The following is a 10,751-nucleotide window of genomic DNA, read 5'->3' as shown; positions in this document are numbered from 1 at the left end:
TCCTTCTTCTTTAACAGCTGGAGTTGGCCCCCTTCCCATCCCCACTGATTCTGTCCTGACTTAGGTCCTCATTACTCCTTCCCTGGGTTATTATGGTTGCCCCCTAACAGGTCTCTCCCGGATCTTGCCTCTCTCTAATCCATTCTCCACATCTCTGCCAGAGTGTCTTTCTAAGTCACTCATTTAATCAGGCACCTTCTCTGCTCTAAACCTGCTGAGGGCAGCTCTAAATGCTTCAAGATAAGATCCAAACTTCTTGGCATGGGAACGACTCTCAAGGAGTTGACCCTTGTTCTGTCCTGCAGCCTCATGGGCCCAACTGTCCCACAGGCTCGGGCTGTTCCCTTTGTCTGCAATGCTCAGCCCCCTTTTTCACTTGATTATCTTATATTCATTCTTTTAAAATAGAATTCAAATCTTTGAAAGAGGATACAAGAAAATGGCCATCCTGGTTGTTCTGAGGAGGGAAACTGTGCAGCCCGGTGGGGTGGGGGTGGCAAGTAGAAGGGAAACCTTTCAAAGCATGACCCTTTGTACATTTCAGATTTTATACTATATGAATGCTTTGCCTCATCTTTAAAAGTAATGGAAATTAGGAAAAACTTAAAGCATCAAACGGACCAAAAAAAAGATACATGTAAGTGTTTCCTCGCCTGTGAAGTCTTCCCCAGCTGGATGCTTCCCTCCATTGAGCTATCACTGTACTTTCCATGTTCCTCTAGCAAAGTGTTTATCATTCTATATTGTAATAATCTCAAACAAGTAAGCGGTCTTCATACTATTATAGCCTAGAAGCTCCCGGAGGAAAGGGACTCAGTCTTACTCACTTTTGAATCTCTGAGACCTTGCACAGCTCTGGTACATAACAGGTGCTTGGTAAAGGTTTGTTAAACTAATGAATGACTAGAACTTCTATGCAGAAGGGAAACAAAAGATATGGAAATAATCCTGGTTATTTTACAAATGATTATATCAGGCCTAGAGACGTTATTTATTAAGGATTGGTAGCAGAATAAAATTAAGAATCCAAGGAGTCTAATTTTGGCCCTAGAATAAATTATAAGACTTGCACTTTAAGATGGCCAACATGGTGTGAATTGTATCTAGTTATTTGACCTGAGGCCCTGGATTTTCAGGAAATTTCTTATTTTTCAGTAAACTGCTGGTTTAGCCTCCGAAGGACACTTTTATGTCTCAGGTCATGGGTCCTAAATTTGGCTTCAGAAATCATATAACCCGGGGCGCCTGGGTGGCCCACTCGTTTGGGTGTCTGACTCTTGGATTCGGCTCAGGTCGTGATTTCAGGGATCGATCTCTGCGTCGGGCTCTGTGCTCGGCGACGGGTCTGCTCGTCCCTCTCCTTCTGCTCCCCAACTCATGCTCTCTCTCTCTCTCAAATGAATAAATAAAATCTTTCTTAAAAAATCATATAACCTAAGTAGCTCATAGGCCAGGCTCATATTGACAGAACTCACAGGAAAATCTTGTAGTACATTTCTTTATTTTAAATGTGGTCTTGAAAGCTGTGTTTTATGTTCTGTTTTCCTCAAACACACAGTGTGGTGGGCATAGCTGTACCCAGTGTCTGTAGAGATGAAGAACAGCATAGAGCAAAGTGCCCGCATCAGCTCAGAGTGGTATATTCAGTTCTCATTTGTTCACATTTATTTGCTGACTGTCCAGGGCATAAGAGTAGTGACCAATTTTATTTTATTTTACATAGCAGTCATGTTTTTATGTGTAAAATGGTAGTGTTAGTGATTACCTGGACCAGATTTTAAGTGCCCTAGGGAGATCTCCTGGGACTTCATGATCAGTGGTCTTCACACTTTGTGCTCACATACCTCCCTAAAATAATTTTGAAAAACCTGTGTCCCTCCCACATTTTTATGTTGCCACCTATAATTTTTTGTCATAAACTTGCAATGGGTGTGGTTTCCGGTGTATTGCAATTCCTGAGATGTTAAAGTTGTTTAAAGAATTTAAATCCCACATAATTTGTTACCTAACATTTTTCATTTAAATATATATAAACTAGCCCTTCTTTAAAACAGTCAGAAAATTTACATTTTTCCTTCTTCTTGAACTCATATTTTTACTCTATTTCCCCCACAGAATGGTTTCTCATTGTGTATTTTCATGCTTGAAAAATTTTTATTGATCATTACATCATTCTGCATAGTGGACATTTTAACTACATATTTACATAATTTTACTCCCTGTGATTCTAGGTTCCAGGTGTTAAAAATGTCTCTGGATGGAGTTATCACTAAGATTATTAGTTGTACACAATTGATCAAACGGTGGCTATATTAAAAATTGATAACTACCTTGAAACATAAAAAATAAGATTTTATTGGAAATGCATGTGTGAATGAAATGGAAGGGGCTTTTTCTTTTCCAGTGGATTTGTGGATGAATATTATTTATATTCTGAGTGTATTATTGAGATCTACTCCAATTCTATTCATGCCTTTGACACTGTATAGATAGAAATGCTGAGGTACTTTGTTCACAGAAATAAGTAGTTGGGACTGGAAGGAACTGCTGTAGTGGTGTTACCCAATTCTTTGACTTCCCCATTATGTGCCAAAAGTCATGTGATGATCTATCATTTGAATTAATTTTAATGCTCTGTCAGGCGACAGTTGTGTTCGCCACTCATCATAGTTATCTCTTCCTTAACACTAACATGGGCTTCTAATTTTCCATGTTTTGTACACCTGGGCCAAGGCACCATAGGAAGGAGTGGGATCTGTGAGAATGACTTTCTTTCGTTAAGAAGAAAAATGGCAATTGTGGGAAGCGGGTAGAAAAGAGACCCCAAGCCTGTTCTCAGGCAGATACATTTTAGGAAAGTATAGAAATTGAGGCCGGGGAATTGATTCCCTTCAAACTACCCATGCTCTGTACCACTTGGAGAATCCCCCTGTACATGGGCAGAGAGTGGTGATCCCAGTTTAAAAATTACTCTTCACTAATAAGCAGGCATTGGAACAAAAATGATTGGACAGCACCAGAGATTAAGGCGGTCCTAAGAGGTTGGTAATGACATAGTGGTTAAGGGAAGGAGCCCTGTGAACCCCAGCTCTTAAATGTACCTGCTGTGTGATCTTGGACAAATTATTTAACGTCTCCCTGCTTAATTCCTGATTTGGAAATAAAGGCAATAATGATACCTGCCTCATAGGGTTGTTGTGAGGATTAAATCAATTCATGTGCAAGGCACTTAAAAGAATGCTTGACAAATAGTAATCACTCAGTAAATAATCGGCCTTAATACTAGGAAATGATTAAATATGACATGAAAATGAGGGTGATAACTCCTGAGTAAGTTAAAATTTAATACTTTGCTATTACTGAAGTGAACAGGTTTAATTGGTAAATTAGTGGGAAGTGAAGTTTCCACAGCAAATATGTGGCAGAGCGAATATTCTTGCTCAGAGTTTGCACTCTTAACAATCAGGCTGTGCTGCTTTTTCCAAACACAAGTGCAACAAAAATAAATGAAAAAAGAAAGTGGATGAGTTGTAAAGTTATTCTCCCGAGGTCAAAGAGCAGCCTTATGTTAGGCAGAATTTATAATATGCTTATTTGCAGCGTGGAATGAAAAATGTTTGATATGTTCTCTCCTCGTCTTCCATAAGACAGAAAAGTTCCATTATTTCCATCTAGGACACAACACCTCCCCCCCCTACACATATACTTATTACTAAATATATCATCCAACTTTTGGTGCTTAGAGGTTTGGGGGTTTTGCCTTGCTACTGTTACTGGGGCCTCAGGCAGATCATGTTCATCAGTTTTATCTTTGTTAAATAAAAATTAGAGGGTTTTTTCAATATTATTTTATTTCTTTGGTATTTCTAATTGCCCCCTCCCTCCACCCCATTCTAAATTTGGGTTTTATGTTTGATAGCATATACCATAAGTTGAAAAACACAACAAAGAGCTTGAAGCCCTTCATTTGAATAACATCGACTTCAGGAACAGCTGCTAAGATAAAATAAATCCAAGAGAGCTCAGCAACCAAAATGCAATTGCTTTTCTTTTTAAAGGGACAGGCAGATTCACATGTGATTTTTCAGTCTTAAGCTGTTACTTTAAATCAATACCATATTTTAATTGATATCAGAGTTTTTCAAATCTGAAATTTGATGTGGGCAGTTTACCCAGCGTATAGAGGATTCTATTCCACTATATTTCAACTTGAGCAATTATTTGAAGACATCATTGATAGAGGTTTATAAAGCAGGAGATAAAATCCATCAGAAACCAAGCCTCCAGATTTCTTCTTCACCGAGAATGCAGGAAAAGAAACTTTGTCTAGCAAGATATAAATAATGAAATCAAAAGGAAGTTTAAAAGTAAGATAAAATTGAAATACTAGTTGCAGAATAAAAAGATATGAAGTATTTTGTTGATTGCAACACTCAGCCTCCTGTTATGATTCATATTAGAGAAAACTCTTCATTACAATAGCTATGCAAAAGTCTGGGTTTTATTTTTTATTTTTTTAAAAGATTTTATTTACTTGTTTGAGAGAGAGAGAGCGCGCACGAGCAGGGAGGAGGGGCAGGTAGAGGGAGAGGAAGAAGCAGGCTCCCAGATAAGCAGGGAGCCTAACGTGGGGCTCAGTCCCAGGACCCTGGGATCATGACCTGAGCCAAAGGCAGATACTTAACCGACTTGAGCCACCCAGGCTCTCCAAGTCTGGGCTTTACATGATAATATGGTAAAAGTCTTCTAAGGATATCCAGCATATTAAAATATGATCTTATAAAATGGATAATGATAGATTATTTGTTCTGTAAGGATGTCGTTTGCCATACAAAAAGATTTATCATAATTTTCTTTGAAACACCTGGTTTCGCTAGGACCTTTAGAATATGATTTGATTTCTAAATGAATTATTTACACATGACTTTTCCTGAAAAATATCTATCTAAATATCTAAAGCAAGTACTAGGAAGAAAATAGTGTCTAAAAATTTCAGAATAGCAAATCATTTTGTGAAAAGTTGTATTTCTCAAGATGCTTTAATTTTTCTGGCCTAGTTAAATTAGAAAAGAAAGAAAATATACTTTAGAAAAGTGTTGATATCCTAGATATATATTTATAACTCAAATTATAGAAACTGTTCTACATTTTTCCCGCTTCTTTATTCTACTCCATCAGTCCTTTGTTAATAACTCCAGTGCTTCATTTTTCACTTACTTTTTTGTTCACTTGACTGTTTCCACTTGTGAGACTTGAATGCATTTGTACCAATAAAATGAAATATCATACCATCTGGTCACTTTATTCGAGTACTATCAGATAGGATGCTTTTGGCGGCAAGTAACAATCTAACTAGAAGTGACTTAGACCACAAAGCATTTATTGTTTACTAAATTGAATGTCCAGGGGAAAGAAGCCCCCATAATGTCAACATGGACCTAGGCAACTGGGCTAGTCTTTCAGCCCAGAAAGTCTGACTCAAGAACCTCTGGTACACTCTACTTCTTCCCTACAATACTTGGACTGTCATTGTTCTGTCTTCCTGGGAGACTCTGAGTTCCTGTTGTGAGCAGGGACCTTATATCCCTCAATGCTTGGCACATGGTAATCATTCAATAAATATTCATTGAATCATTGAGGAAAAGTTCAAGTACGTGGAGGGAGACTAGGACTATGTGAAATAAAAGGGTGCGTTGGTGCAGAATTAAATCAGCTAGAACTATTCAAGTTAATGCTGGATTTTTGTGCTCTGTGGTTTTTAAATAGGTTTCAGTATAACTAAAAAGCATTTGGGGTCATTTATAGTCCCTCTCCTACTTCCTTGAAGGGTCTTTTGTTGTGTGATCAGTGCTCTGGGTTTAAATTTGCAAGTTTAGAAGAGTAAAAGGAGCCAAATTGCTCTGAGAAAGGTTTAGAAGTCACTGTAGTCAGCAAGGTTAGGTTTGTGCATGTGTTTGTATATGTACTGGAGGGGCCGGGGCCAGGGGTGGTGGTGTTGAGCAAAAACAAGGTGGCTGAAGGAGACACCCAATGGAAGATATGTATGATTGGTAACTTTTAATTTTTGTATTTTATTATTTTTTAATTCCAATATAGTTAACATACAGTGTTACATTAGTTTCAGGTGTACAATATAGTGATTCAACAATTCTGTACATTACTTAGTGCTCATCATAATAGGTGTACTCATTAATCCCCTTCCCCTATTTTACCCATCCCCCCAGCCACCTCCCTCTGGTAACCATCAGTTTGTCTTCTATAGCTGAGAGTCTGTTTTTTGGTTTGTCTCTTTTTTTCTTTGTTTTGTTTCTTAAATTCTACATTTAAGAGTGAAATCATATAGTATTTGTCTTTCTCTGACTGACTTATTTCACTTAGCATTATACTCTCTAGGTTCATCCTTATTGTTGCAAATGGCAAGATTTTTTATGGCTGAGTAATATTCCAGTATATATATATATATATATATATATGCCACATCTTCTTTATTGATTGGTGAGTTTTTAAAAAGTGAAGTGTTATACGCTGTGTGATGAGACCCCGTAAGTTTTCAGTAAAAATATAAAAGTCATATACTTAGTATGACTGGATATTAAAGAAGATGAGTTTGTGTCAATGACTTGTATGGTCTATGTGTTTTACATCAGAATTCAGGACAGTCCCTCTTCATGCTCAAAATGCTCAAAATGACTGCCCTGTGTGTGTGTGTGTGTGTGTGTGTGTTACATATGTTTGCTGCATTTACTAAAGGAGGTATGCTTCCCTCCTGGAAATACAGGGTTTGAGAACTACTCTGGTTGATACCTTACCACCTTTCTATGATAGTATCTTAACAACTGTTTGAGTGATTTATGCATAATTGAGTTTTACATGGCATATTTTAAAATTAACAAATCGATTTTGGACTAATGGAGAGTTGGAAACCAAAGTGTTAAGAGCTTAATAAAATTCACCTGACATCCTTCTCAAAAAAAACCCTTTCAAACAAAAAATACTAGAGTAAAACACTCAGCTGACCAGACAAAAATCTAAAGCACTAAGTATGGGATACCTGGAAGATGATCAGGCAACTGTCTACTGTTCTGTGTGTTTGTGGGTGGCAAGGTGGGGTGGGCAGGTAATGTGGAGGGATAGTTTTCTTTTCTGGAAGTTTTCACCTTGGTGGAGATGAAAGGAAAAGGGGACTGCAGTGGTCTGTTTTCCTGCAAACGCACCAGTACTTTGTAAGTGGCATAGGACTGTCATTTCAAGCTGGACGACTACTGGCCAAAATCCAAAGGGATTGGCCAGAAATAAATCATCTTTGGAAATGCAGCATGATGCAGAGATTCAGTCAGATAGCTAGGGGGACCATGTCTAGCCAAGTATAACACCACCTTTTAGAAGTCACAAAGCCGGGGTGCCTGGGTGGCTCAGTCATTAAATGTCTGCCTTCGGCTCAGGTCATGATCCCAGGGTCCTGGGATAGAGCCCCACATCGGGCTCCCTGCTCAGTGGGGAGTCTGCTTCTCCCTCTCCCACTCCCCCTGCTTGTGTTCCCTCTCTCACTGTGTCTCTCTCTGTCAAATAAATAAATAAAATCTTAAAAAAAAAAAAAAGTTGGAAAGCAGAGCTGGTGGTCTGGTCTCTGCCTTTCACCAGGCTAGCTGAGTGAAGATGGCCCCAAGGCCTTACCCCAGCTCTTTCTCCTCTACAGAGTGCTCCCACACCATCCCAGCCCACGAGGAGGACTCTGAAGTCTCTTGGGCCTTGAAATCTGTCCTACCCTATTTTGCAGTTAATTACAAACAGCCTTAAATTATCTCGTAAATATGAGGCCACAGAGAAAAGAGTTATTAGTACAATAACCAGTAAGACCTCGTTTATTCATCCTGCCACCCTGGAAAGGTAGTCCTGGCCAGAACAGCAGAATTAATAAAAGTGTTGCCATTAAGGAGAAGTGACTCAGCCCATCTTCTCATCTGTTAGAGCATACAGGCTCTGACAAGAAATATTCTCCTCTAGGTCCAGAAATTGTTGTGGTTATTGAAATAATCCAGATGGTATGAATTGCAACAGAAAGCCTTTCTAAGTTGGTCCATTACTATCCAGATTTGAATATACACATTAGGAGAAGCTGCATGACCTAAATGTTTGCTGTGGTATGTGAAACACTGGTTTCTAAGGCACACACATATGAGTAAATAGGGAGTGGATTATTAACTTAATACATATACTAAAGTCAGAGCCTATTTATTTCAGCGGAATGAAAATATTTTAAAATTACAGGAAGTCATACTTGTAAAAATCTCATGTATAACAGAAGCTAATGAAATGTGAAGCAGATGTTCCTTCCCTCCTATCTACCTCCCTCCCAATCTCACAATTAATAGTTTGGTTGGCAACCCTCCAGTGCAGGCACGGAGGGGCTGGGGCTGCAGAGACAAGCACAACCAAAGTCACTGCCTTCGTGGGGTTTGCATGCTTGTGGGAGGAGACAGACCGTAAGCAAGGAAACAGGTCAACAAATAGAACAAAGCCTGGAAAGCTTACTTTATATATGACACTGGGGTCTGAATGATGAAAAAGAATCAGAGTTTAAACCTTTGTGGGAAGAACCTTCTAGGCAGACTGAATGGCAGGTTCAAAGGGGCCAGAGGACCAAGAAGGGGACTTTTATGGCTCTGGCCATTTATGGGCCAAAGTGAGGTTTCCAAGAGGGGGATAGGGGACAGATCATGTGTATATGATTGGCTCTGAAGTTTAATTTCATGCTAAGTACAATGAGAGGCCATTAAAGGTTCTTAACTGGGGTGGGGGGCAGAAAGGAGCTGATTTTCATTTTTAAAAGACTCTAATGTAGTAGGGGCAAGAAGTCTGCAGACAGTTTGAAAGTGATTCATTCACACATACACACAAGCATATAGTTTTAAATATATATATATATATATGCTTTTCCTGCAACTTTTTATTGGTGTACATTTTTAGAACTCTTTCTCTTTGAAATTATGTTCAGAGTCAGTTTACTGTCTGTTTTAGAATATCAAACACATCTTGTTTTTTGACCTTTCTCTATCTCCCCAAATGTAGTAACTTAGTTGGAAAACACACGTTTGGCATTTTTAACATGGCTCCAGAAAGTGTTCGTTCATCAGATTTGGCTCTCAATAACTTTTGGATTGTTCCAAAACTCAGATTGATTCTTAAAGAAAGAATTCTTTTCAACAAATTCAGTGCCTACTGATGTGATACCTTTTGAGCAGCATCAATGGACTAGGTCATCTATGCAGCCCACCAAGGTGATTACTTTGAAATGAAAAACATTCATTTGAAGTTATGTTATTTATTTATCAAATAAGTATGGAGCACCAACCACTAAGTACCAGGTACTGTTTTAGGCACTGGGAATACATCAGTGAACAAGCATGCGAGCAGTCTGGAGATAGGCAGAGCCAGGATAGGTTAATTCAGCCACTCAGTGATGTCCGGGTTCTGGGTTGCTTTTCCTGTATTTTTCTTGTTCTTCTCTCACTATTGTGGGATGTACCATAACAGCTCCAAACATGTCTTGCTCACTGGAGGATGGCCAAGGAAAGAGGTAAGGAAAAGACTTCTGGGTTCTCAGGGATAAAACTCTTCCCCCAAAGTCCAATACTCTCCCACTTCACATTATGTACTCACCAGAATTAAGTCATATGCTCAGCTTCTAAACTGGTGGTCAACAAAGGGGGACAGAGTATCAAGACAGGTGTAGACCAGTGGTTCTCAAAGTGTAATCTTAGGAACCCTGGGGCGGGGGACATTGCCAACACCCTTTCAGGGAGGGTGCAGTCAAATCAATTTTAATTATAATGCTAAAATGTTATTTGCCCTTTTTACTGCCATTCTCATATGAGTGTATAGTGGAGACGGCCTAAAATAGTACAACAGATTGAATTCAGCAGATATAAAAATCAAACTGCCTTCCATTAGACCAGACATTAAAGAAATCTACAAACTTTTAAAATCATGACATTCTTTACTGTATTGGAGGAAAATAGTTATTTTCCATAAAAATGTGTCATTTATATTAAGGTGTAATTTTTATTTTTTAAATAAACATTTTAAATTTAATTTCTACTATGGTAAATATCAATAGATATAACCCATATGAACAAAAGCTCTTTGAGACCCTCAATCATTTTTAGGAATGGAAAGGGTTCCCTGAAACCAAAAAATTGAAAACTGCTGTTTTTGTTTTTTTGGTTTTTTTTGGTTTTTTTTCAGACAGATCGGATTCATCCTTGGGGATGGGGGCGGGTCTGAAATTTCCAGAGCTCACCTCAGCCTTACCCAAACGTTCTTAGAATCCAGCTGTTAGTGGTTAGATCACAGAAGGGTGTGCCACACGCTACTTACCGAATTGACAATCAAAAAGGCAGTGCTCTTCAAAGAGTGAGCACTGCGTTTTGATTGTCAGGGGAAATGGTCAAAATGAAGCCTTGTTATGTCAAGAAAAAACGGTGACATTAAGTTGTTTCCTAAGATGGGAAGGGGTGTGGAATTTTGAGGGGTGGACAGTGGAAATTTCAAAACCCTTCTTGGGAGCAGGAGTAACTCCCTTCCGCCCCCATCAGTAGCCTAGGTTAGGGAGTTAGGTAGTCACTGGTGGTATTTGGTTTCCTCCTCCCCACTAGCCCTGCGCTCATAGCGTCTTTATGAAAATGGACCCCTACCAGCCTCTTTGGCTATCGTTCATCTATGCTTACCAGCATCTAGTCAGCCTCCTGATG

This window comes from Neomonachus schauinslandi, chromosome 4 (genome assembly GCF_002201575.2).
Source record: "Neomonachus schauinslandi chromosome 4, ASM220157v2, whole genome shotgun sequence".
NCBI classification, from domain to species: domain Eukaryota; kingdom Metazoa; phylum Chordata; class Mammalia; order Carnivora; family Phocidae; genus Neomonachus; species Neomonachus schauinslandi.
The sequence above is the reverse complement of the archived record's forward strand: the minus strand, read 5'-3'. Positions refer to the sequence as shown.